Below are 27,294 nucleotides of genomic sequence, written 5' to 3'. Positions count from 1 at the left end.
TTTCTGTAACATGCACCTGTACAGCAAAACAGGTAATTGGTATTACAAATGAACTGTAGAGAACAAATTACACCATGCTCACCCCATATCCAGGATAGGTAGTGCTTTTCCCTGAAACACCTGCTTTCATTTTGTCTTGAATATAATACTAGAACAAATGCTAGATAAGCTTGATTCTATGTTGACTCTCAATAGCCAGACCCAGTGCATTTAATGTAAAATGTATAATGAGGTAAGTGATATGTGTCTGACATACATGGATAATGATGTAAAGTCTCTGAATATTTTTTCTAAATGCAGAGACATAACAGGTGCTGTAGATGTGGAACAGAGTCTAATTCTTGCTATTTCTGCTTTGGCAATATCTGAATGAAAATCTTTTTTTGCATTTTAAGCAGGCAATTTGCTTCAAAAAAAGATTTGGCTAGAAGTATGGTTACTGAGTATCAGGAGCAAAATAGGATAGGTATATCTGTCTTCTGGAAAAAAAAGGGAAGGCAAAATAGCACAGTGTAAGCTTGTATCTGGCAGCTCACCAACTTTATAATGTTACATTGAACGAGATATCTTTAGCATATGTAGTGGAAATGCTAAGTCACAGCTTGAAGCAGTGATTGAGCACCTGGTGGGAAGCAGGGAGCTCAGGTGCATGCAATGAACCTGAGCAACCAGTAGGGATGGAGCCAGGATGCACCCCTTCCCAGCCCCTCATTAAAGGGTTGGCAGTGGAGGCAAAGGTGTCTCACTGGTGATCCCTGTGTACCCGAGGCCTTCCATGGGTAAGCAGATTATTTCCTTTGTTTCTGTTTCCACGTCTGCATTTGACCATGTCCTTACTTGCTGTAGTCTAGGAGTTTACTACTATACTGTTGTTGCTCCACTTTCCATTGCATTACAGCATACTGAAAGAAAGTATTCTGAAACACGTTGATCATCTCTGCTCTAATGACAAGAATGATAGTTTGGACTTGATATACTGAATATAATTGATTCAAATAAAATGTGTGTTTCTTGACAGGTGAATAAAATTAAATCTTACTTTCTAATATACAGAAATATTTAAGAACTGCAACAAGTTGTTATTGTATCAGACAAAAATATCCGACAGTGTACTTGTGAAATTGACAAGTACTTTGCAGGTGTTTCATGTTCTAGAAAAGTCTGAATCTTCACTTTTCTTGTATCAAATACAATGGAATCAAAATTAAATCAGAATTTTAAGATATAGGTAAATTATTTTTGTAATTGCAGTTTGTTCATAGAAGCACTATAACTAAAGACTGCTCAAGCTATCTTTGATGTGTTCTGACATATTTGGCATATTTTATTCTTAAAAATCAGGAATTCTGAACTGTTATTGGATATAAGACAATACAGTTTGTTGTTTTTATATGTGAAATAAACAGGGTCATATGAATAGATGTAAAATCCATTTTAGATGTAGCCATATGCATTTCCAAGTAATTTTTTTTCTCCCAGATCTTGCCAATAATAAATGATTACTAAAATTTAAATCAAGACTCACTAGATTTCCCATGGTACATTATTGGTAAAGTATACTTAGTGTAACAGCATCTTCCAAGGGAAAATACATTATTTGGTGGTGATGTTAATAGACACCTATGCTGAAGTTTGTATTATGCTTTTCAAAATTATTTCTTATGCATTGGAGGAAGTTTTACAAGCAGGCTTTGAAATTGTTGCATCATGAAATCTAATTAATACTACTCATAGAATAAATATTCAAATTCTCTATGTTGCTCAAAAATATATGAAAATAGTACTGTTTCAGAACATGTCAATTAAATTTGAGAGACTATTTTGTTTCTTTTTTAAGAAACTATTGGAAATATGTTTTTCTAGCAGCTCTTATTTTCTATATGAGGGTGTTTCTTTTAATGTCCCAAATTTCCAAAACAATTGGTCATTCTAAAATATTTTAATGAAAATTTTTGCTCATCTCAATTGTCTTCTCATTTCAACTTCTATTGAAATTCAAACCTACTTTTAAAGCTCCTGTCCTAAAGATACCTGAATACAAGCAGATGGGATTCCTGCAAGAGCACACGTATTGTTTTAACCTACGCCACTTCTATTTTGAAATCTTACAGCCTATCTGCTAACTTCCAGATAATTTCCACTTGTTATTTGTCCAAGGGAAGGTGATAATATGTAATGAATAAATAGTGCAGTATCTTGGTCTACGCATAATATTTGAGCTTTAACAAGAGTGATCTAGCTGAATTTAAAGGTAGGATTGCAAGAAAATACTGAAAATGTACCATCTAAGCAAGTCAATACTTGTTAGTGCACACATGCTTTCCTGGATAATTTGACCTTTTATCTCTATGGGAATCGTTAGGTCACAGCTGGAACCACTGATGGAGCACCTGGTGAAAGGGTGTAGCCAGCTCTGGGAAAACAGGTGGAAGTAATTCCTCCTAACCTCATATAATGGCTGGCAGCTGGGAAAAATTTCTACTTTGAGATTGTCTCCTTTGGAGTGTTTGGTGGTGCTTGATCCTTGGAATGGGGTGAGTGATTCCTTCTTTATTTCTGGATTGTGACCACTATCTTTCTCGGGTTTGTAGCAACTATGTTTGCTGCCACCTATCCTTATATCTCTTAAAATGTTTCTTGCTTTAAAAAGAAAAAAAGAAAAAAAAAAAAAAAAACACTGATTTGGAGGATGAGAGGGGGAATATAGTTCTGTAGCACTGTATTTTGGGAATAGTGTTCTGTCTACTAAACTTCAATGCTATTCTGGCAGTAGTTATTCTTTATTGACTCATTATTATTAATCATTTGTCTTGGCTTGAGAAGTGCTCACAATTTAAGAGTACTGTTTGCAACTGGTAGTTCTGGTCTTGGGAGAAGACTAGGGTTAAGACAAAAGTATATTAATTGAAAGTTGCTCAGTTGACTGAAATGAAAAAGTCTGAAGTTAGAAAAGAAGAAATTGATGAACTAAGACATGGTTTGTTTCCACTACGCTTTGAAATTGAAGAAGATAACCAGTATTTCCCATGCAATTTGGAGGAAAAGTTTTGTTGTTGTTTTTTTAATTATCTAATGACAGGCTATGGGAATCGGGATTCACAATTCTCACTCTGCATAAGCTTATATAAGTAGCCCAAAGAACTGAAGAAAATAATGCAAAACGGTACTTGCTGGTTTAGGTGCTTATTTAGTATGTTTATTTTAATAGGTCTTTATTTTCCGCTTTTGTGGAAAAGCAGTTGATCTTTTAAGTACAGAACTTGTTTGGTTGTGTAACTTTAAGCAAAAGTTCTGTGTGTGGTGACTGATTGTCTTAGTTGTCTACCTCTGCATGCAAAGAGCTCTGGATGATCTTAAGGTTGACTCAGCAGGAGGTGCTGTTAAGGGCTCTGTTAGAGCTATCATGCTTGATATTATTGCTTTTTCCATCCAGATTGTTTTTTTTTAATTCTCATAGACCTTATATGAATGTTTTACTATAGAGCAAGCAAGCTAACAAGACTCATTAACAGATATTTCTTTTAATCTGATACTGCATAGGCGGGAGTAAAGAAAACTACAAGATGTCACTGGCATTAGAGCTTTTAAATACTGGCAATAATTTCAGTGTGCTTGGAAAGATTTTTCTTGCCTGTTATTTCTTAACTGAAGCTTTGTTTAACAACTTGCTTCCACTGATAGATGTTTTAATTCTTTATGACTGTGTGTGAGGGATTTTGCTAGCAAGAAGAAATGTTTTCAATATAAATCAATGTTTTCAGTATTGATTAAAATCCCAACTGTTTTCAAATATCATGTTTTTAAGTTAAGAAGTTGTATTTAAAACAGACATGTTTCTGTTACTTGCATCAATGAAGTCAATGGATGTGTTTCTAGGTAGCTGGTACTGTAGCAAGAGCTGCATTTCCAATCTATTTAGGTGAATCTGTGGCTGTTAATATCAAATCATATGTAATTATATTTACAGGGATAATAGGACATGGATGGATGGCTAGTGCAGCTTAAGAAGTGCATTAGATTTCAGCGTTTGTGGTGGTGGTTAAAATGTTAATTAACAACATTAGAAAGGAACTTTGTGCTACTTGGGAAATCTTCTTGATGTGCAGAAAAAAAGTTGCTTTCAGCTGTGCCTCATTAATCAGATCTGCCTAAAGCTATGAAAGTGTCACCTAAGTATGTTTTGTTTTCTGCTGTGTGTTGCTGATGAAGATACTGACTTACAAAATAGAAGTAATTGGATTTGTGCTAGAAGGCAATAGCAAAAGTAAAAAGCAGTGAATTGGAATGTGCTTTATGACTGACCTTTGTAAAGGAGGTGCCTAAGGCACCTCCATGTGGTGGCTGTCATTATTAATGGTGACTATAGATTCTAGTTTGTTTTAGCAGTCATACACATGAATTACTTTTGCATGCATCTTATCTGCCATAGATCTTACATAGTGCCTTTGCATGACAGCAAGGAGCAATAGCCTTCAGGTTTAGAGAATTATCCAAGGGGGCCTTTGTCCTCTATATTCATCATTGCTATTGTATTTCCTGGAGGTGTAAAATAAAACAAACATCTTAATGTGCCATCCCATGAAGAGGCAATGAGCTCATATTAAGGATTCCCACATGAGGGAGTGAAGTGAGCGTTGGCATTTTGTGCATGGGATTGTTCTATAACTCTCCAAGGAGAAGCTGACCTGGGAAACAATCCACAGCCAAATCAATCTATAGTGCTTTCGTGATATTCTGTACACTAATCCAGTTTAAACAAAAATAATTGAGATCTAAAACTTTAAGGTTTAAACCTGGAGTTCATGGTAAGCTCTTCTTTAACAAAAGGGTTGGAAAATACATTCATAACCATGCTACTGCAGGAAATAACAAGTAAGTCAGAACAGGTATGTTATAATCTCATGTTATACCTAAAGATTTTACTGGGAACAGAAACAGTTTTCCTTATTGTAGCTCCTGTGGTGAAACCTGTAAGAGTCCTTGGGCTTGGAATGTCAGGCTGTTTCCAACAGTATATGAGTGTCCTTGGTAGAGAGGGAGGGAGAGTGTGTGTGTGTGTGTGTGTGTGTGTGTGTGTGTGTGTGTACTAATCTTTCAGTGAATAAACTTACTTGTTTTGCAGAAAATTGTCTCAGACCATTAAGTATTAATAATTCTGCTGTTTTTGTCAGCCAAAACTGAGATAATGTCTTATAAGCATACCGAAACTTTTTAGAGGTGTAGCAATAAAGTCAAGGAAATGTGCACCAAATATATTCAACACTTTGGTGTAATTAGTCTTGACAAAATGTAAAATGAAAAAAAAAAAGTTAGTCTGCGATAGTTAACATTTTACAATAAATGTAATGGATGATAATTAAATGACTATCAGGATAGATGGTTCTTGTCTGCTGGTCAGATGAGAGGGGAAAGGGTGAAAGAAGGGCAACTTAATTTAAATGACTAAAGAAACTTTTGCTAATCACTGATGTCCAAACATCTAAGCATCATGTTCTGAGCTCAATGGGAAATGTGGATGTAAAGGAGATCTCAATACTTAAAAAATGTGATGTGCGTGGTGATATGTAGAAAGTCTGTGTTTACATCCAATTCTTTCTTTAGAAGTCCAGAGAAATATTTATAGCATAGTGTCTTCTGTGTTCTTACAGTTTTGACAAGAATAGCATTGTTCAACTAAGTTTCATGACAGTTAATGTTATTTCTGACAAGACACAAAAATAAAGATTTATAAATGGCAAGAATCTCTCCTATTTTCCAATATTAGTAGTAGCTAATAAATCTTCAAGTAAAACTTAAGAATTGAATAGAAGAGCATATGTTTGGATGTAGAAGGTTGTACTATGAACAGAAACTTATCCCTCTTATGTGTAGAAAAGGGAAAGGTGCCATGCTTGCACGGAAACACATTGTTTTGCAGGGGTCTAAAGACAAAGACCAACATGAAGTTGTAGGCTCTCTTCCTTGAAAACTAAACATTGTTGAAGATATGGAGTTCTTTTATATTGTGTATAATTGGCCAAACCTCAGTGATAGAATAAGAGACAGCTTTTCAGGAATGAATGATGCAGAGGTTATTATGTATTGTTTAAAGCAATGCCTGTTTAAATGAACAGAAGTCAGAAGGACTGTTAATTACCATAGAAATGAGTGTAATTTAGGCTTTGAAAAAAATGATAAATCAACATAAACTGTTTCAAAAGCAAATCTGGTAACAGAGCATATGAGAAGTAGCTTAAACTGCTTATCACTCAGCTGTGCAGAGTGTACTTAGATCCTTAATTCTTTCAGTGTTGATTCTTATTGTCTAGGCTTAGACTTAAAGAGAAACTTAAATAAAGAACTGTGGATGTAGTAAGGCCTTTGCCTAGTCAAATGTTAAATGACAGAAAGGAGCTTGTGTTCTCATACTCTTCTTTCTTTGGATTGACTGAGGCATACTTACAAGCATTCCTTTACTTGTAAGTATTCCTTACTCTATAGAACATATCAGAGAGAAGACTTTTTTTTTCTACAATAGCTTTTCTTTACAGTTTTTTCTAACACGTTTAACTCAAAGTTTCTCTGATCCAGTTTCTCAGAGGCATGTCCTTCAGCACAATGGTAATGGATAACTTCAAGGTTAAAACAATGAGGAAGTCTTTTGTTTCAAACTTTAATATTCATAAAAGTGAAGGACTAATGATACTGAAGACATATATAATGCAGAGAGAAATTGGAAAAGCTTCCTTGCACATGTCCATTAATGCACTACTTCATGATGGCAGAAGACATTTTGTCTCTTTGCCATGGCAAAGAGACAATCTTCATCATCCCTTTATTTTTGTTTCAAAGACGGTGGTTCTTTATCACAATAAATGAACATCCCTCACAGTTCTTATAGTGTGGGCTACCTTAATAGTCTTTGAATGATTACAAAGAAGCAAATTGTGTTGCTTTTTTTTTTTTTCACATGTCTATTTAGATTTGGCTGTTGTTACAATTTGAGCAAGTGAAAAAAGGGCGTGGTCCAGGAATTCTTGTATGAATAGCAATTCTAGGTAAACACTGAGAGTGAAGGTGAAATATGGGTTTCTGAGTTGTAGTGAAGAGAGGTGAAAATCAGATGGAAAATTATAATTTCAATAGAGATAGAAATATAGTGTCTACAAATGTTTAATCATATTAGCTCACATTTGTAATGTCAGATGTCAAGTACATAAAAAAGGACTCTAAAGGAAGATCACATTATCTATGGAAATATAAAGAGGAAAGAAATGAAGTTTCAGAAGATTATAGCTTGGGTGCTTGTAGGTGTCACCTACAACCCATAGGAAATCAGAAAATAAAAACAATATAATCATGAATATTATGAACAAGACACTCATTACTTAAATCATCTGAACTTGTTAGCTATGTAATTTTTCCGATCAATTTACTAAAGATAAGAGTTTTGAGTAAGAACCTTTTTAGCTAGCAATGATGAAAATGCTTCTGCAATATGTGCATTTGTATGAAACTAGGAGCCAGTTACTGAATTAAAGTGCCAATAACTTTTTAATTCTCCTTCTGGTGTGTGATTGCAATACTGTTTATATTAAGATAAAGTTTTCTATCTTAGGTGAGACTAAGCAGGCAGATCACTGCTTGTCTCTTAAGAGTGTATCAGTTAAAATTATATGAACTTGTCTATGGAATTTCTCTAAATCATGAGTTGACACAGTTGAATATCATCTAGATTATAAAATTATTCATGTGAAACTGTAGGAAAACTAATTTTGACTGAACTCATGATGCCTGCATTCTTTCTCTGAAGGCCATTTTGAGAGATTGTTATCTTTAATCTTTCAGTTTTCTAAAACTTCTGAACTGAAAGGATCTTCAAGACATGATTTGTTACAGATATACTTGAATCTCCAAGGACAGAGGATTTCAGATAAAATCAGGGAACAGCTCAACATCATATAATTTAAGTGCTGATCTGTACAAAAATCATGTAATGGGGGGAGGGTTCTGTGAGAATGTCACAAATGAGCTTGAAGCATGACCTAGAACTTAAGTGGTTTTTTTTTTTTTAGAGATGTTTTTATTAAATTATTTCATGTTACAAGCTAGAATTGAAAGGGAAGTATTTCTGCAAAGTTGCTTTTGATATATTAAAATCTGTGGTATCTATTTGTCATACAGTTGCCTACATATATTATTTTTACTTATGTATATTGCTTGAAGACAGATTGCCTTGAAGCACGTTGTTTCATGTTCTCGTTACAATCACTGTCAAAATAATAAATCCATATTTCTCTTATGTTCTCATTACTCTCTTCAGTGAGATGCTGGAATCTTGAAGCTGCATATACTCAAAGAATTAGAAGAACAGACTATATTGTTGTGACCTTTTCAATAGTCCATAAATGGATTGCTGAGAATTCTACTTCTTGTTCACTGTTCTTCTCTTTTCTTGCCTCCTAACTTTGTGGGGAATGGTTGGAAAGGATGACCTTTTCAGTATTTCGTGTTTTGATTGGCCAAAAGATAGACCAAACTCACATAATATTGTATGCTTAACAACACAGTTATATTTTGTTCTTTTATTAAGGAGCATAATGTAGAAGCTTTTTGCAGTCATATGAAACTGAAGTAAAATTAGAGTCACTCATAGAATGACATTTTAATTTCAAAAGCATTTTCCTAAAAGATGAAATGAAGATCTGCAATACATAATTTTCAGAAGGTTCAAGTTCATGATATTATGAGTATTTATAGATGTTTCTGACTAAACCACTGTGGAGCATTCTTCTGCTAGTAGTTCTTGTTGCAATCTTTTGTTTTTGTTTCATTTTCGTTTTAGCGTTTTGAAAATAATAGTGAACCATCCTCAGTACGTATCTCTTATTCAACAAAGCAGTTCAGAAAGTAGCAAGGTTATATTCTTGATTTCAATAATCCTTTATTGTTATTGGCTTGGAAAGATATTTGTAAATGCTATAGATCTGTTAGGAGAGCATCTCTGAAAGCACTGCAGTTAATCTGCCTTTTTCTTCCAATGCTGTCCATACTGACTGCTCCTTCAGTCCTAGCTAATTGTTTTATTTTAACTTTTCACTGTTAGAATTGAGAAGAGTGCTTAGGAGACTCGACACTTAAGGCACCAAGGGGAGGACTTAGTTTGTGCCTGATCTTAAAAGGGAGCAAGGAATGTTTCAGTCTAAGTTTACATGAGAGATGAAAAACCCAATATGCCTCATGAACTGCCACTTCTGGTGACTTTATACATTGCCATGTTCTTTTATAGATAGTAACGAGTGTGAAGAAACAACGTAAATAACACTTCTAGTAGTGACGTTATTGGTGTGTTCAGCTATCCCAAAATAAGCTTTTTTTCATTTCTGATTTACACCTGGGTTCTGATGTTTGTATACTGTTTGTGTGGGGTTTTTTTGTCTTATGCTTTGAATTTTTTTTACTGCTACTTTCTGTAAATTACACTACAGAACGTAAAATATATCTGTACTATCAATACAAGGGTTCTCTGCTGTTTGCAAGGTGTGGTTGGTGCAGCAGCAAAGGGGTGCAGGGAAAACTGGGGGAAAAAAAAATAAGATTGACAAAGCAATAAGTTATCTTTTTTTTTCCTGATGTCAAAGAATAGTCCTGGATTTGCTGACTTAGCAATCTGTTTCTATGTTGTTACTAGAAGAAATGTTGCTGGTAAAGAAGCATACTGTCAAGCTTGCTATCAAGAGTTCTTCAGTCATTGTCTTTGCTATGCTATAGAAGTTCAAGATTTTTAAATGAATTCTGTATCATTCTTGATGTTTCAAAAGAGAATTTTTGAAGAAAAAAAAAAAATAAGCTGATAATGAAAAATATTGCTAGCTGCAGCATAAGGTTAGGAAAAATTGAAGAACAGACTTGCTTCTTGCAATCTGTTGTTGCCTCAGTTGTAGTCTGTGAGGTAGAGCCGTGCTCTCAGTGCATCATTCTTAGAGGTATCATCAAAGTAATGGTAGCATGAAATGGCTCATGCTCTTTCTGCCACTCATTCATATAGCACGAGCCTTCAGGCTCTTTTGTAAACCATTTAGGCATACTCAGGGCACCACTTGCAGGTTTTGTGTGTAAAACAATACATTGGGTGTTTAGAATTGGCAGCAGTTCTGGGAATCCTTCAAGATGAGAGGTTCTGTAAGCTCTCCCACTGCCAATGGTGAAAATTGTATTTGAACTTTTAAAAGCTGTTCTCTGGAGCCAAAATTTGGCACTTCCTTTTCTATCAAACTTTGACATACTTATTTCCAAGCATTACCTGGGATATGCACATATACTGCAAAAAATTAAACAGACTCCACTTTTTACTACCTATTCTAAAATACTTTAATTTCATGCACCTTCTCTGTGGTGTTTTTTTTTTTTTTTTTTTTGGAGGGGCTTAATTGCTATGTTTTGGTAATGCTTATCAGAAAGCACTGAAAAGCTTTAATTACTTTGTACTTTGGTTAGTTATGAATGCATGCAAAATTTAACTATTTCCCCAGAAGCAAATAAAGTCCACGTTTATTATGTTACATAAAAGTTAGGGAATGATTTAGAATAATTAAGCTGAGGGCTGGCTTACTTGGGATTTAACTCATCTAAATGATGCATAAAATTAATCTTAGAAAATTATTTCACATTAAGCTACTACATGGAAAAGAAGCATTAGGGTCTTCTCAAAAAGTTTCACTGTAGGAAATGCTTCTTATTGCAACAAACTGCAGGTATATTAAGCAAAAGAGTTGATGTTTGGACTCTTTCTTAAATATTCAAATGAAACCATCAGTGGAAGGAGAGACACTATGAATAAGAAGACAACTTTAAAAGCAATATACCAGGTGAGCAGACAATGAGGAAAATATTAGGAGATTTGTATGGACAGTGTGGAAAATTGATAGATGTAGGTAATGAGAAGAAAAGATGAGAAAAAATCAGAACAAAAACCAGTGTGCTCTCGATGCTAGCTTTGATTTATTTATAAATGTAATATCTACTGTCTATTAATGACTTACATGCCTTCTGGCCTGTGTTAGTATTGTAAAGTTGACTGATGTGAGATCAAAATCTGCCTACTTATCTCAAGGTAGATGACTTATTACCACAAGTGGGAATTTTTCACAAGTGAAATGAAATCAGGGTAATTATTCTACGTGGCAAAACTGTGTTAAGAATTCCATTTAAAATAAAGCTACAGTGTAAATGCCATGAACAGTTTTACGGATAGTAACATCAAATACGATGATTGAGGAATAGAACCAAGATAGATTCAGGATTATGTGGTACAAATGACTAGTACATTTAGGTATGTTATTGTCTTGATGATTCTTTGTATGCTTGGACTCTTTAGAAATTCAAAGAATAATATAAGATATGGCTACTAAGGATATCTCACTGCAGTAGTATTTTGAGGAGTGGTCTGTGAAACGGGTGAAAATGAAAGGTATATACTGAAAGTTGCCTGAGTTGCTATTATTCAGAGCCCTAGAGTGTGATTGCAGCAAAGAATGGATAGATTCTCCATTCATAAAGACTAGATAGATTTGTATTACAAGTTTTTCTAAAGGAAGGCTTAGGTTAGTAGCTTCCTGGAACAACTTTCTGATGGCACTGTGGGTTTCAGTCTAAAATACAACTCAGAATTATAAACTATTTGGGGATGCTCTGCAAAAAGTAATAATAAAGGGAAGGCATGAGGAAATGGAACAGCTGTCCTTGGTAGAGTCTGTCATTTTGACATTATTTGACTGTTTCTTCAAGAAAACAGTTGCTAGCTCAAATTGGACACTTTTGTTTTAGTTAGCAAATGGAATGAGCTTCACAATCCATGGAACAGCTTCCCATAAATCACAAATTTGTATAGATGCAGAAATTCTATCTAGCACGTTCCTAGTCATTCTAATGCCAAAGAAAGTCAATCAAGTTATAATTGGCTCTAATTAACTTGGCACTGCCACAAGTTACTTCATTCTTCACCTGAAGCTGGATTGCAAATTTCATTCTTGCCTTTGAAAATGCTAAAGAGAACTTTCTGGTAGTCCTAAAACAAGAAAGATTGCCTGACAATATAAAACAGAGGAAGCAATTGACTAAGTCAGAACAAATCCGCATATTTAAATGATCAAGACAGACTGCATCCAGGACTCACGATGAAACACAGAGACACAGCTTTGTGATGTTTCACAAACAGGCAGCTGGAGCTTTGATAAACTTCATAAAACAGAAGGATCCTTGCTACATGTGATTCCATGGTCAAAAGAGCATTTGCCATACTCCTTGGCAAGCATCCTCCTCTGTTTATCTGAGTGTTGTACCTGCCACAATGCAAAAGTAATCAATAGAATGCTTTTTTGTATGTGAAATCTTTTTCCATGCGTTTTCCTTGTTCATGCAGGAAAAGAAAGTGATTTTGAGTAAAACTTATTTGTTTGATTTAAAAAATAAAAATAAAAAAAAATAAGAAGAAAAGCTGTGTTGCACTGTCAGAAATACAGTGTATTAGGAACACAAAAAAGGGTTCTTGCAGATCCAAGATAAGCTTTTTTTTTTCTTCTGGACTGTACTGAGTGAAAGATTGTACCTAATTATAATCTCCCATCATCTTTCTGAACAACATTTTCTGTGTCTGCCATGACTTCATTGGGATGAAAGAGGAAACTCTCCTGTAGAAAGGATAAACTTAGTTATTGCTTATACCTAAGAGAAAATGATGCCTGATATCTTACTAAAGAAGGAAGATAAAAATCATTTTTAGGCTTCACTCTCTGTTAAAGATGAAAATAAAATCTCAATTTTTTGATTTAATATGAATGATAGCTTTTTAAGGCAAGGTCCCATAGGTATGTTTTCTCTTGATGACAAATGGAAAAGAGTTGGATTTAAAGTAAAAATTAAAAAGCCGCCTTCAATTCCAGAGTTGTGCTTAAGACTAGGATCTTACTTTTAGGAATACTGGAATATATACAATACTAGCATGTTTTGAAGACATGGGAAATCCTGAACTTTTTTACTTGTAACAGTTCCAGACTCTTATAACTCTGAAAACTTGCTTTGTTGTGGGTTTGTTTTTTTTTTTTATATCACTTTTATATCACTTTCTATCTGTGAGAATGTTGTATGAAAAACAGGCAAATGTTATCATTCTTAACTGTTAGGACTTTGTCTAAGTTCATTATATGTACAAATAGGCAATATTATGTGTTAGCATTATCTAGTTGATGAAAGATCTACAAGAAAAAAAAAGTGCAATTCCCTATTGTAACAGCAATGTATTGGCAGTAAGGAAACCTCAGCTTTCTCTGCTGGATACTAGTAATTAATATCTTGCTGTCTAATTAGAGTCTTTCCTTCTCATTTGGATGCTGATTTCTTAAGCACGTGTCCATGATGCCAGCATGCTCTGTGTTTGAGTAGAACAGAACATCTGGCTGCCCACCTAGTAATGTAATATAGGAAGGCAGGCATTTCTAGGGAGATCTTCTGCATTCATCACAGACAACAGAAACTCTGAGATGCAAGCATTACATAGACATGGTGTATTATATATTGTCTTCAAAGTATGAAGAAGTGAAAGTTGCTGTCTCTGATGCTTCCGTAGCCCTCACAGGGCTTATTGTAACACTTCAAATTGTAACAGTGTTCAAATTAAATTTTCTGGGTAACGTTAGAGCAAATTTCTATTTTGATCTGAAAAACTGAACTTTAACTAAAATGAAATTAAGATCCTTAAAAATTGCAGCAAAATAGAAATGCTTTGCTGGACTATGGTTAAGATAATTGCCTCTTCAGACTTAAGGGGACAGATGTAACCTCAAGCCTTTCTCAAAAACCAAACTTGGATACATTTGAGGAAAATGGAACTCAATTTCATATAAGTATTGTGATGCTTCAGATGCTGTTAGTTTAGGTTTCTCTTGTACTTTGCTTTTCATTCTCAAGGTAGTTGTGCACATCACAGCTCCTGTGTCCTTCTGTCCTTACTCCATGCAGGAGTGGAGAGAGAGAGATAAGAAATTAGCTTTTTTTCCTGAAACACTAACACTGATTATCAGTGCTTTTCTCCGATTTCACATAGGTAGTGGAATGGATATTGTTGGAAGACAATCAATTAATCTGTGGAAGTTATCCTTAATGGCAAAGTACACAGGTATGTGTACAATTGCTAGCTTTCATGGTTTCCCAACAGAAATAAAGAATAGGTCCCCTAAAAATCCTGGAATTGGTTGCATCAGTGATACCAAGATGATCTTTTATTTTAGGCTTTGTCTACTCTGTGAGGCCTGTAAATGAAATCTTCAGTCTGATCTAGAAGTAAAGGGTTGTTCAGTGAAAGGGAAAAAAAAAAAAAACACCTTCATCCTCATATGCCTCAAGAACTGATTTTACATGAAACTTGACAATGTTTTTGATTATAATGTGCATAATACAACAGTGCAGTCTACTAAAATTTATTAAAACTACATTTTTTAGAGAAATTGCCAAGTTCACAAAATGCTGTTGTAAATATCACTTTACATAAGCGCATTAATGATCAAATATTAGATTACCCTTTTGTGATATTTTCTCAGCTTTAATTTTTATTTAATTGAAACAATATTAGTAGTGCTGTAACATTTAGAAGAATGGCTATTGTAAGGTCATGTGCTGTTTACCCAAAAGTACATATTTGTCCACTAAGCTAATATTTTTAAGACACTGTAATGTTAGCTGTATTTATATACATTTTCAGAGACTGTGCTAGAATAGAACTGCAAGGTTTTTAAAAATATTGCAGAGAAATACATAGTAATAGAATTTGCACTGCCATAACATTCTCTGGTGTAATTTTATCAGCTTCCTACTTGAAAGATGAGATTTGAATAATATTTCATGAGGAGTTAGGAGCTTTTCCATACAGTTTTGTGTATGGTTTTTGTTTTCATCATCAAATAGGCAGTTTTAAGTACACGTTTTAAGATATATACTTCACAGATGTATTGCATATACAAACAATACGCTCCTTGAATGTTACTGTTTTAACAATACTTGTATGATCCAGTCACGTTTTTCATTCTGTAAGGTAGAAATGCATCCTTTCTTTGTAGGAAAAGGAATAAATCTGCCAAATTATAAGAATTACTCAGTGGTCCTTCTAGATCTCTAGTTATGTAAGGTTCCCTGTTGAGTTATGAAGAGATTCCTCTTTCCTGTCACACTGAAATGTTTTTAGTGAACTACTTTTTTTTTTTTAACACAATTATCATGGTTGGAAAAGGATTTATTAGGTTATTTTGACTTTACCGTGACAGTAGAAGATTATTTTTTTCCGATTTGTCATCTGGCATAGTGCATTAATCTTGTCATTTTACTAATCCTTTATTTTAATGTCAGGTTTTTCAAATCATACTTTCTTTTCTGATGCTCATGAATCATTTTCCTTAGACATTTATAAAAAGTATATTTGATTATATGAGGAGCAAAGCTATTTTTTACAAATTAATGTAGTAATATTCATGTAATCTGAAAGATGCTCTCAGCATTTTTTTTCATTGTTTGTAATATTAAGTGAACTGTGACCTTTTATGCTTTCTTCATCTGGTGCAGGAGTACAGAGTATCTCCTGTCCCACACAGTGATTCAGAAATCAGTTGTTCATATAAACAGCTTCTGAATACTCCATCTGAACTTTTTACTGAAAAAGGGAGTGGTTCTCTTTTTCCAGCTGCCTTCATTACAGCTATCCTTTGGAAGTTCTGCAGTAAATATCTTAGTGTTTCTTCCTGCCCTTGGACTTTCCCTGGTCAGTGGAACAATGCCTGACTCACATACATCTTGATCTAGTGTGTATATCCTACCTTTTGCCGAAGGTGATTCTGAGGGTAATCTTGGAAACTTCCAAACATTATTTTTGTCTTAATAAAATAATTCAATTCATCTTAACTATGCTACTGTTGTGTGGTGAAGCTTACTTCACATTCTTATTCAGTTCCCCCATAATGTCCTTTATTTTGTGCAATCTCATTTTCTTTTTCCTCTGTAACATGATTTTTCTCTAGTTCATGTAACAATAGGAATTGATCAGCAAGACTTCCTTTCAATATGTATGCAGGAGAATGTTGTCTCTGTGTGTGCATTAAATTCTTTGTATTACAGAGGGAAAAGTCTGTTTCTTTCAAAAGTAGCATCCTTGTAGAATGTTATCCAGTTAAAACATGAAAATTTTCAGACTTTAAGCACTCCTTTCAAAATCCTTTTTATTCCACTTGTTCTCTTCAGTTATTCAGGAAATCTTGGAAATACGACTTAGCTAGAATGCCATTAGCTGTGAGCTATCTATTCTTTGTCCCTTCTCTTTCTGGGATTTTTTGCTGTGGCATTCCAGTAGGGAATCTGTGGTAAATGTAACTTCTAGAAAAACTGTCTTACACATATTTATCTTTAATCTAAATAATTCATTAAAAGCAAGATTGGTCTCCTGAGGGAAGTGTACATATTTTCCAGTACCACATATTTCTGCTTTCTGCTGAAAGCTGTTACATTTGCTTTCAACTACACTCAAATTATTTTAGTAGAATTAGCTCCTACAGGCACATTCTTAAGGTATCATAATAACACTTCCTTAGCCTCAATTCATTTGTACAAAATTAGATGGAAGACTTTTCACTTCTTTGCTCTGTCTTCAAGTTTATTTATCCCAAGACAAGTTTTTAAATATCGAGAGAAACATGGAAACAACCATTCATTTATCTTCTGAGATGATTAGTTTATCTTCAAGTTGGAGTGCTTTAATACTGAGAAACTGTAGAAATTTGTGTGGGACTTTGATACTGTAATCAAAATTATTCTCTAAAGGCTAATTATGATGATAAACTTTCCAGATTGTAGTGATTCTTGTAAGAATAGGAATACCTTGAACTATGAGATCTATTTCTATGTTGAAAAGTACTCATTATATTGTAATTGTTGAAGATGCATTTGTTGATTGGGTTAAAAATAAAACTTTTTTTCCCCAAGAGGGAAATTCTTAATATCATTTTATCTGCAAGAGGGAAACATTGATAGACAGTAATGAATAGATATAAACTTCACAAATGATCATGTGAAGCATGGGGATTCAAACAATCTGATAATTCCCTTAAGTGTAGCACAGATAAAATGTGGACTGTCAGATGAAACCTGGTAGGAATCAGTTTGGTATCTTTTACTATATGGAAAATTATGTCTAACTTGAGAACTTCATTAGTTGAAATTGCGGTTCACAAAAGTTCTAGGGGAAGGATCTCATGTTCTTCTATTCTTGTTGTATTCCCTAGGCCTCCTTGGACATTGTCACAGAATTGTTTCTGTCTCATTCAGGGTTGGCTGTTGTGAGCACAATGGAAATTTGATTCATTTAAAGAAAAAAATGTTTACACCTAGTAAATTGAAGGTGTTTTGCATCTTCTTGTAGTCTATTTCAAAACTCTCAACGGAAGAAGCCTCTTGAACAAATATGAAACTGCAGCAAATTATCTTAAAATTTGAGGTTGAAAGGTAAATGGCATTGTGTTAAATTCACAATGACTGCAATAATCTCCACTCTCTAATTCTTGTCCCCAAGCTAATAATTGTAGGAAAAAAGATGCTACTGTTTCATAACTCAGTGTCTTCAAATGTCTGTTGTGAAGTAGCAATAAACTCTAAAACCACTGCAATACAAAAATGGCCGATTAGGATTACGGCTAAGGTTAACAATAAAGCCAGAGGAAGAAGGGATCATTTCTGAAAAATTAATAATAAAGTGATTCTGACATTTTCTGTTTAGTAAAGCTAAACTTGTCTGTTTTGTACGCATTGTTTCTGTCTTCATAAATACATATCCAACCATGAGCAGGGGATGACTCATTCCAAATCTGAGTTCTATATTGCAGTAGAAATAATTTTTAAGTTATAAATAAGTCTTTAATGTTAGTTATTTTCATCTTCATGCTTTAAAAACATGAAAGCCAGCATTTGTATTTATGTATGTAAATTCAAAAGTAATGCCTCCTACTTCAATGGCAATTACAACAGCTACAATAAGTACAATAATACTATTAGGGCAAATTCTCAGTTACGAACTGCTGTTTTTCAGCATAGCCTAAGATATGATTTTGGCTAGGATACAGTTAATTTTCTTTGTAGAGTTTTACTTCATGCTGTGCTTTGAGTTTTGATGAATATAACAGCAATACCCCACTGACATTTTTAGTTTTTTATGGAGCAGTGCTCACTCAAAGATTTTTTGTTTTTTTACTTCTCATACTGCCCTGCCAGTTAGTAAGCTGGGAGGGGATACAGCACAGCTGACCCGGACTGACCAAAGGGATGTCCCTTAGCATATGGCATATACTCAGCCATAGAATCTGGTGTACAGATGGAGAAGGTGAGAGACATTCAGAGTGATGGCATTTACCTTTCCAAGAAACTGCTATACATGATGAGCCCTGCTTTCCTGAGAGCTGCTGAACATCTGTGTGTTGCTGGGAAACAATGATTGAATTCCTTATTTTGCTTTGTTTGTTCTTTATCTAAGAAATTGTGCAAGTTTTGCACTTTTACCTTTGAGTCTTTTCTTCATCCTACCTGGAGAAATTAGAGTATGGATTTGTATATTTTTTCTGTTTACTGGTAGGAAATCAAGAACAGGTAGTACCCATGTAGAGGTGGAAAAAAATAAGAGTTTGCCCCAGTTTGAATTTCACTAGTGCAGTCTTTCTCAGTGTGCTCTTTAAAGCTTATGTTCAGCTAAAAGGATAAACACATACAATCTCTGCTAAAGCTAAATAGCATTCATGCTCATTATTGGTAACTTTGAGTTCATTAACTTTTCATTTCATGGAGTACTGTTACTTTTGTTGTTATAACTCCTTTTTTTTCTGTATGTATATGAAGTATTCATAACAGCAATTTTTGCCCTTTCTGGAAGGGGCTATCTCCATTTACTTCAAGATATTAACAGTGAAATATCCTGATAATCTCTTAGGATGGCTTAAGTATAATGGCAGAGGAAGATTTACAAGCAGTTCTAATATCTAACTGGTACAGTTGGAAAAAATTATTAGTGCTATTGTTTTTAATTTCTATTTGAATCTCAGTGCATTAATTTCTCTAATGACTCTAGAGGAACTAATAATATGTAGCATCTATCAGCATATTTATTTTGACTAGGAAGTGTTTCTGTATTAGCAGCCAGACTGCATGCTGTCCACCTAAATCTGTTTTTGACCAGCCTTAATGTCTTTCCATCAAGATCAATGGGCTTGCTCCTTATTTTATATTGGGAAGCAACAGGAAGGTCAGATCTAGTTGTAATGCATAACGTGTTACTGTTTCATTTAACAACTTAATATGTAATACTTTTTCTTTTGTAACGTGTTACGTAGTAGTTTATTATGTAATGCATAATAGAAAAGAATGTGCTCATTTTGATTGAAAAAGAGATTGTGGTTGAAAAGCAGGGATGAAGGCAACTTTGTCTTCAGAGGAAATTGGTCCTTCATTTTTATATTGCAATTATGTTAACATCTTCCTCATTGGCTCTAATAAGATTAAGAAAAATGAATTCATCTTGTTTGTAGCTGCGCAAAGTTCTGAGGTTGTTATTTCTTAGAGAAAGGACACAGGTTATTTCAGTGGGTGAGCTAGGGAAAGACTTCATTCCACATCTGCTACTTGACAGTAACTACCTGCTTTTCCCCTGTAGTCAGTGTTGAGTAATTTATGGTAGTTCATACCCTTGATGAAAGCAAGTTAGCTCACCTCCTGTATTTACCACTCTTCTCACATACCAGGAATATGTTTGCAGGACTTCAACAAGCTGAGTTACTAGTGGAGCTGGAAGAGCCACTCTGTCTGAACCTGTTTTGTCTTTTGACCCTTTAAATCACTATTACTTCTAAATGCAGTGATATTTTCCTTCATCTTCCCCTCAGCTCCCTCTTGTGTTACACAAAACTCCTTTTGGTGTTCTTGCAGGTAATTATTGATCATGTTTTTTCCTCCAAGGTGGTACACTTACAAAGCTGTAGGGAGAAAGACAGTGTACTTTGTGTTTAAAACATAAGAAGTTCTGTTAGTTTCTGGTTTACTGTGGATACTTCAAAATGCAGAGCACAGAACAAACATGTCTCTTAAGAGAATGTACACAAATTAATTGTGTAGTTACAGTAAACCGGAGAGATTTGCTGGTTTTGTTATACTTATCGCTGTTATTTACCTTATGGAACATACACATGGATTTCGTGCCTAAACATGAGCATATTTTAGAGTATGTGAAAATAACTTCCTATATTTTGAAGGTGCATTATAGAACTTAAGTGCCTTTCTGTAGTGTCTTGCTATTTTGTCAAATATTTTAGTGACATTTATCTTTGATAATTAGATCCTAGGTTCTACGTGCTTCTTTCCCAAGATGAAAGATAATTTGTGAATTAATGATAGGAATCTAGAAACATTTTCTGGTTAAACAATAAGTGCCTGTGTGTTATGATGACCAATGCTTTGTGAGTGGTTACAGTTCTTGAGAGATAGAATATGGAAATCTGTCACTCATTTTTACCAGTGTGGTAAAAATAATCTTTGGGTGTTATCTCTCTTAAAGCAGAGGCAAAGAACTCATTCAGTACCTCAGCCTTCTCTCTCTGTCCGTTCTCCTTCTACATTTACCAAAGGAGGTACACTCGCTTTGGCCTGTCTCTTCTGGCCAATGTACCCTGTAGAAAGTCATCCTATTGTTTTTCATGTCCCTCAACAAGTTCAGTTCTGCCTGTGCCTTGGCTTTCCTGATCCCACGTCTGCAAGTTTGGATGGCATTCCTGTATTCTTCCCAGGTGACACGCCCTTGTTTCCAGAGCTTGTACACACCTTCTTTGCCCTCAGCACACCCAGCAGGTCCACCAAGCCATGCTGGCTTCCTCCCTCCTCTGCTCGCTTTCTTGTTCAGAGGGATGGAAAGTTCTTGCACTCTTAGGAAGGCATCCTTGAAGAGTAACCAGCTCTACTCAGCATTTTTGTTTTTAAAGACAGTATCCCAGGGTATCTCAACCAACAGTCCATTGAACAGTTTAAAGTTCGCTCTCCCAATGTTCAGGGTCCTGACGCCGCTCTTCACCAGGCCCTCATCCCTTGAGATCACAAACTTGACTAGACTGTGGTCACTGCAACCCAGTCTACCTCCAACCTTAACACCTTTAATGATTTCCTCCGCATTGGTGAGCAGCAGGTCCAGCAATGCTTCACCTCTGGTTGGTTTGTCCAACCCCTGGTCCAGAAAGTTATCATCAATACATTCCAGGAGCCTCCTAGACCTCTTGCAACTCGCCATGTGGTCTATCCAGGAGATATCTGGATGGTTGAAGTCCCCCATCAGGACAAGAACCCGTGAGTATGAAGCCTCCCACATCTGAAGCAAGAAAGCCTCATCAACAGTCTCCCCTTGATCAGGTGGCCTATAGTATACTCCTATCACCAGCTGGCCTTTTTTAGACCCATCCCTAATTCTAACCCACAGGCTTTCAACCTGATCCTGACTGTTTCTCAGAGGAAGCTCCTCACAGTCTATCTACTCTTTGACATAGAGGGCAACTCCCACACCCTTCCTACCTAGCCTATCTCTTCTAAAGAGCCAATAGTCCTCAGTGGTGGTATTCCAGTTATGGGAATCATCCCACCATGTTTCTGTGGTCATAACCAAGGTCATAACTTTCCAAGCACATCACGGTTTCCAACTCGTCCTGCTTATTTCCCAGGCTGTGTGCATTGGTATAAAGGCACTTCAGCTGGGCTTTCCGTCTTACCGCCTTCATAGACGATCTAGGTTCCCTTAGAACAGCAGGATCCCCAACACCGCCCTGCCCCAGTCCATCCCTTTGTACTTCACTGTCATTGCCCATCAGGTTCGGTACGAGCCCTGGAATGACCCTCTCAACCCCAGCGGCCCTGATATTGTTCCCTTCCCCCTTCATACCTAGTTTAAAGACCTGTCAATGAATTTCTGTTAGTTCCTCAGCTAAGATCCTCCTCCCACTCAGAGACAGGCTACTTCAGTTTGTTGCCACCATGCCAGGCACCGAGTAAGTTTCCCGGTGGTCAAAAAACTCAAAATTCCTGGATTTGCACCAACTTTTAAGCCATTTATTTATGAGGTAGGTTTCATTTCCTTATTAGCTTTAACAGTTTTTAATTATTTTATGGAATTAAATGTTCTAGTTTTCCAAGTAGTCCAAACATAAGAAAAACATTTCTTAAAATTTAATAAAGAGAAAGGCAAGTTTGTAATATCACAATGTATTCTTGCTTTTTGTTATTACTAATAAAAACATTTGTATGAGTATTGAGACTCTCATATGGACTTTGAGAATTTGTTTATGTGATGAAAGACCCAAGAAGTTCACATGTGCTAATCTCTCTCTTCTCCTTGTGAATGTGCATCTTTAATTTCCTTCTCTTTCTTCTCTGCCTATCATTTTTTAATAAGTAGTGGTCATTGTATCTTAGTGGAATTCAATAGTGTCTGTGTGCATGAGGCATAAAGTTAAATATGCTTATTGAATTTTTCATGTGTGATGGATTCAAAAGAAATTCGAGAGAACTGTCAGGATTGCCCACGGTCCTATTCTGGTTAGCCCTGTGTTTCTCTTTCCTTTGTTTGAGTCTGAATGCTTGAGCTATCAAGACAGCTCAAGAAAATAAAAAAAAACAACAGTGGTTTGTTTTATTTGTTTGTTTTGCTTTTGTTTTGGAGGGGATTAGTTTCCCAAATCTGCTCAGGAGCACTGTGACACCCTCAGCATTGCTAAATTGGCAGTAGAATTCAGTATGTGCGGATGCTGAGCACTTGGAACCCTTTCTAGAGTAATCTTGCACACTCGTGGTCTTGTAAATCTTCCTATATATTCACAAAGAGTGTGAATGATGTTAGAGCACAAACCTATTGGAATCTTGTTATGAACCTAGGAAAGAGACATTTTAGTCTGAGAAGATACAGAACTTGAGAATTTACAAGCAATTTAAGCAAAAACAATGATATGACTATTCCTCAGTTTACTGAATGACAGATGAACTTTAGACTGATAAGGTTTATCTCATGAAATATCAGAGTATGATGTGCCATGAAGGCAAATTAGTGGAGAACACCTACCGATGAAATATTGTTTGGATTTCTCAAGTATTTATTTAATTTTCATTGTTTACCACAATTCCTTGTTCGTGTTTTTTTTTGTTGTTGTTGTTGTTTTTTAACATGAAAAGGCATTTCTCTTTTCCATCTTTATTAAAAACATTAATATTAAACTTGGTTCAGAAACATACTGACAGAGCTGTATGGTTCATTTCCAGCTTCCCTCTGTAATGCAACATTAAACTTTTATTTTGTCTTTACTGAAAATATATTACAAAAACATGCACTGTGCATATGCTTTTCAGGCATTTGTCTAAATTATAAAGAATACTCTGGAATTTTTTTTTTCAGAAAAAGTATTACAGTTATAGCAGTTGTAAGATTTATAATGTTTGTCTGTACTGAGTTAATCAAATACATCTACCAGTGTAATAAGTAGTCTTAAGATTAGTATTCTAGAGTAGATATGTAATTAGTACACGAAGCATAAATCTTATGAATTGGATAAACATGTATATGTAGATTTTATTTATATCTTTATATATAATCTATGTGTTTATTAGTGTGCAAGCTCTGAATATCATCAGTAATGACACACATGACATACTCTAGAAAGCTAATATGGAGTAGAGATTCAGGAGTAGGTCCTGTGGAAAGATAACATTAGCGTGGCATGTTTCCTGTTTGTACACTCTGGGATGTGTGGTCTGAGTATACAACTGGTCCAAAGTCGTATACTCAGTGATTTGATTATACTATTGATATAGTATTTGATTATACTATTCTATCTGTTCATAATTGTTGCTTCTTTCAAGTGAGTATCCAAAAGAAATGAGTATCCTTGTACCAACTCAGTTTTGATGCAGTAGTTGCGAGCAATGGAGGCTACATAGCTTGGGAATTTTAACAGAGCCAGTGGTCTGTAAGTGGAGATGTTAATAAAAACAGCAGTAATTGAATATAACCAGCTTATACCTGGATGAAACTGACTATTCATGCCCATTCTTAAATGGACTGCTTTAGTTGGGGCTGTGTATACCTAAGCTCTCCTCTTCTCTTATACATAAAAATCTGAATAAATCTTATATTGAACAGATTACGCTGATGCCTGCCCATCTTACTCCCCTTCCTATGCAGAACCTCTTGTTTTCTGAATTTCAGTCAACCACAGGTGATTGTTCAGTAAATAGCAGATTGGCAGTTTATTCTTTTATGTGCATATATCCTTGAAGATCTGTTGTTAAAATGGCTCACGTTTTCCAAAAGTCATGGTTCAACCAGGTTGATTCATCGACCTTGATAAATTCATCTCAGCAAGAGTCTAAAACTTTAATAGCATAGTAGTTCGTAATGTTCTCAGAATGAAACTAAGAAATAGAAAATAGTGCTCCTGGCACAAATCTTCAGCAGGCCTTTCATCTTTTCAAACAACTTTTTCATAATCTACTGCATTCTGCTCAGCTTCCAAGCATTCTGAGCCCTACTGAAATGGGTATTGAACTATTTTAGATGGTGCAAAGTTCCATCAACAGAATATGTTTTTGACTAGAATGTCTGGTTATCTTTTTTCTTTAGTCTTAGCATCCCGTAAGTCTATTTTAAAAATATATATATTTCAAATCCACCCTGCATAGAGCTAACAAATCTTTATCAGTAGTAGAATCTTGCAGCATTTCCTTCAATTCACCTTTTATTGTTCTCTCTGTGACAGTAAATATTGGCAGTAACCATGAAAACTACATCCAGACTGTAAGAAATCATGCATATTATTTTCACATATGTTGTGCCCTACTTCTTTTCGTACTTCAAAGAACATGCAGTAGATCTAATGGAGGAACTAGGATCCATACCAACTCTGTATAATTCTAAATATACTGAGTCTCTGGAGCCTTGAAGCTTTAGCAGTCTTTCACCTTCTGAATATTTATTTATTTATTTTAAGTGGCTCTGAGTCTGAGACTCGTAGTGCCAAGTTTCAGCCTAAAGCAAAATTTTACAGATGAATTACACAGTGTGCCTTGCTTAGACATATAGATATTTAATCACTTATTAGATCTGAGTACTCCTAACATATTATAATTGACAGACCATTGTAGCAACTTTGTGATGTTTTTCTTCACCAGTTTGGTATTACAACTTTAGGACTCTGTGTATACCATTGAAGGACATAGACATATTTTATCCAAAAAGTTAGAAATGATGGGAAAAATTGAATTTTAAGGGTTTTTTTTTTTTACCCATCTTATTTTTGAAATAATGGCGTAAAATTTTTCTTTACCATCTCTTCTGCAGTTTGATGAAGTAAAGAGGATCTTGCTGTGCTTTTTGACTTTTTGTCTTCTTAGAAGGTAGATTTAAGCTTATGAATAGATTTCTTATATTCATTAATCTTTACTCTCCCTTATATAACCTGCTTTCTTGTGGGAAGTCTTAGATTGTTTGCCATATATTTTTATGAAATACTCCCGTGCCTTTTGCCAAATACTGTGACATTGATTAATGGTTTGAACTTAATCCATTATGTTCAAAACTTGCTGGAAGAAGATTAAATGAACAGTTTTACACAAATTAATCCCAGAATGTTTATTGATTATAAATTTTCTTCACTATTTGTTTCATCATTTTATGTGCATAAAAAGTTGGTTATTCTTGCTGTTCATCAAAAATAAATATTCATGTTCATAGTTTTGCTAAATGCAGCCTAGATTTCATCTGCCCTAAGACAATGTTTTGACAGTCATTCCATTACCTATGTAAATTTTTCATAGTTAAAATTAATAATAGTTGTTTACATTAGAAATATGAATCACTAATTTGATAATGTTTGATAACAAAAGTTACTCTAGATGATAACCCTGCTTTTCTTACATAAACAAATACGGGATACTATTAGGAATAGCCCGAGTATGCCTGTTGAAATCCTTTCATATGTTTCCTGTGCTGAACAGGAGCTGTTCCACTAAAAATAGATCTTTGTGCCATTGTAGAAGTTACGGGCTTTGTTATCTTGGTACATTCAGTTCTAATTATTTCAATTAATTGTAAATAGCATAAGAGAGAACTTCAGAGAACTCTGTTCTTTTTGCAAACCTGTCATTAAAATCTTTACTGTTTGAGTATACATTACTGTGGTAGTGAAAAGTAGTAGTGAAAATTTAAAAAGCTAAGTTCCATTTACAGTTACACAGATGCAAACCTATATTTTCCGTTATGCATTTATTGACTCACAAGCACTTCATTCCTTTTTGGGTTTTATGTAGATGTTACTGATTTTTTCCAGTACATTCCATTGATGGTGCACAAGCAAAATAGAAACTCAAATTATTTCATTAGTGGCCTCATGAATTCTGCTGCGTTCCATGGAACTAAATCCCAAGTAGTTAGTTTGTTGCTCCTTGCAACAAACAAAGGATTTTTATGTACTTTCCACTTTTCATCACAATTAAATTGACTTTTCTGTATTTTCTTTTCTAAGAAGGATCGGAATGATGCTAACTTCTGCAAATAAATTCTCTTAAAGATGCTCTGTTTCAATATATATTTCTATGACACATTTCTCATTTTTTTCTTTTGGATTTTTTTTTCACTGTGCGTTTTTGCTTAATAACAAGAAAGCTGTTCTGAATTTAGATTTGCAAAGTATTTCAAGAAAGTAGACATTTTCATTTATTTAACATTTTTAGTGAGATTGTGAGAGAATATACTCATTCAGCCCCGCCGTTTTGTCTACTCTACTAAAATATTTACTAGCAAGATCTCTCACTTTCTAAAGTGTTTTTAGTATATGAAGGGGAAAAAAACCAAGTTGTATAGAATCATGTATGTGACAGGCATAATCTCTAGTAATGCGGATAAGCATGTAAGCTGCTCCCAAGATGCTTCTTGAATGCACTAGTGAACAGTTTTATTTCTGTAGTAAGATACTTTCCTCACTACTAAGCTACCCTTGACCTCAGACTTGGTCTAATTGAATACACGAAGCTTGAGTGAGATAATTTTTTTAACCTGCTCTAGTCCCTACCGTATTTGACAAGAATCTCTCCATTCTGTAGTCCCAGTAATGACATCTTAATTACACCCCCCACTGTGGAGGATACATCATGTCTGGATACAAGCTATAAAGGGTGAGTGTGACTTTTTCTGGTGCTGTGTTAGTTTTTCATATTACTTTT

General features: G+C 34.9%; 1 long non-coding RNA gene across 3 annotated transcripts in view; it reads left to right on the top strand.

Annotated features, from left to right (window-relative positions):
* LOC149916161 (uncharacterized) overlaps positions 1 to 27,294 on the top strand; it is an 84,401-nt gene that overhangs the window by 3,474 nt on the left and 53,633 nt on the right. For 2 of the 3 annotated variants that reach the window (XR_016470762.1, XR_016470765.1), the window contains exon 3: positions 2,363 to 2,534. This is a non-coding gene — a long non-coding RNA (uncharacterized LOC149916161). Of the gene's footprint in view, positions 1 to 2,362; positions 2,535 to 7,827; positions 8,559 to 27,294 lie in introns of those variants that run through there. The other variant, XR_016470764.1, reaches the window with a different exon arrangement.

This window comes from Phasianus colchicus, chromosome 13, assembly GCF_987193195.1.
Source record: "Phasianus colchicus chromosome 13, bPhaCol1.hap1.1, whole genome shotgun sequence".
In the NCBI taxonomy this organism is placed as follows: Eukaryota; Metazoa; Chordata; class Aves; order Galliformes; family Phasianidae; genus Phasianus; species Phasianus colchicus.
This window is presented reverse-complemented; position numbering and strand designations above follow the sequence as displayed.